The sequence below is a fragment of the Centruroides sculpturatus genome, unplaced genomic scaffold (genome assembly GCF_000671375.1).
Source record: "Centruroides sculpturatus isolate CEXI.00-Female unplaced genomic scaffold, Cexi_2.0 scaffold2005, whole genome shotgun sequence".
NCBI lineage: Eukaryota > Metazoa > Arthropoda > Arachnida > Scorpiones > Buthidae > Centruroides > Centruroides sculpturatus.
In genome coordinates, this window is record NW_019386214.1 from 9975 (window position 1) to 11158 (window position 1184).

Sequence of the window (1184 nt, forward strand, 5' to 3'; positions counted from 1 at the left end):
GTTACGGCTAATAGATATATTATATTTTAATTAGTAGATGTTATCGAAGCGAGAATTGGCATTTAGAGGGCGTAGAGAATCTATTAAATCTAATATAACAGAGTTAATTATATTGAACTTGCTTATTTATTAAGTGCATTAGATAATCTATTAATTAAAAATTACATTTAGAGAAGTCTACGGTTTTTACTGGCTTAACGAACATATGAATACGAATGGACCCTATACCATCACTGACTGATTGCCTCTGGAAGTCAGCTTGTTACAAAAACACAGCTTCCCTGCCATCAAATGTCACGGCACACCCCTGGTTTTTGTTATTTCTTACTCCTGTTTTTAGGTATTCTGTATTTGGCCAAATAGCAAAACAGGCCGAATACCGAATAGTAACTGAATATTTGTTGCATCATTAAATGTAAGTTATTGAGAAGTTTGATTATTATTGATTTTTCTTTTGTTAGGTTCTAATCAAGTTTACATTAGTTAATTACACAGTTAATTATACATATTTTATAACTAGAAAGTTTTTTGTAGTGTTATTGATAAACTTAAATCTTACAATATTTCACATATATGCTTGGTGTGATGATAATTTTCTGTCATTCTTAGATTAAACTAGCTTAACAATTTTTACTGACAATTTCTGGTTATGATATTTTAAATGAACAATGAAGATTCTTTATAGAAAATGCATATTTTATTTTTGTGATTAGTTGGATTAAAAAAAGGTATAATTTTTTGGAGACTTTTTAGAACAGTGTTTTTCAACCTGTGGGTTGCGACCTTCTTGGGGGTCCCGAAGCCTTACACAGGGGGTCGCAGGTAAAAGAAAAAGGCAAGTGTTTGTAGGTCCTACACTATATTAAAAAAGCTACAATTTCAGCGAGAAGGCTGTACCTGTTTATTATACAGTACAGTTGGTTTTTTGATTGACATTTAGGTCCGAATGATGGGTGTCGCCTGGGAGGGGCCCGGGTGGGTACGGCCCCTTAGTAAATGATTGCTGAAAAAGTGTTGAGCTGACTTGTAAAAAGAAGTAATAAGTAGAGAAGTAGAAGTGAAAAACCCTCATCCTAAAAAAAAGGTCAACAGCACTCCGAACCCATTGTTATAAGAAGAAAGTAACATACTATACGTGTCTTAAGTTATTGTCGATTCTCCTTAAATTCTCATTTTAGTCAACA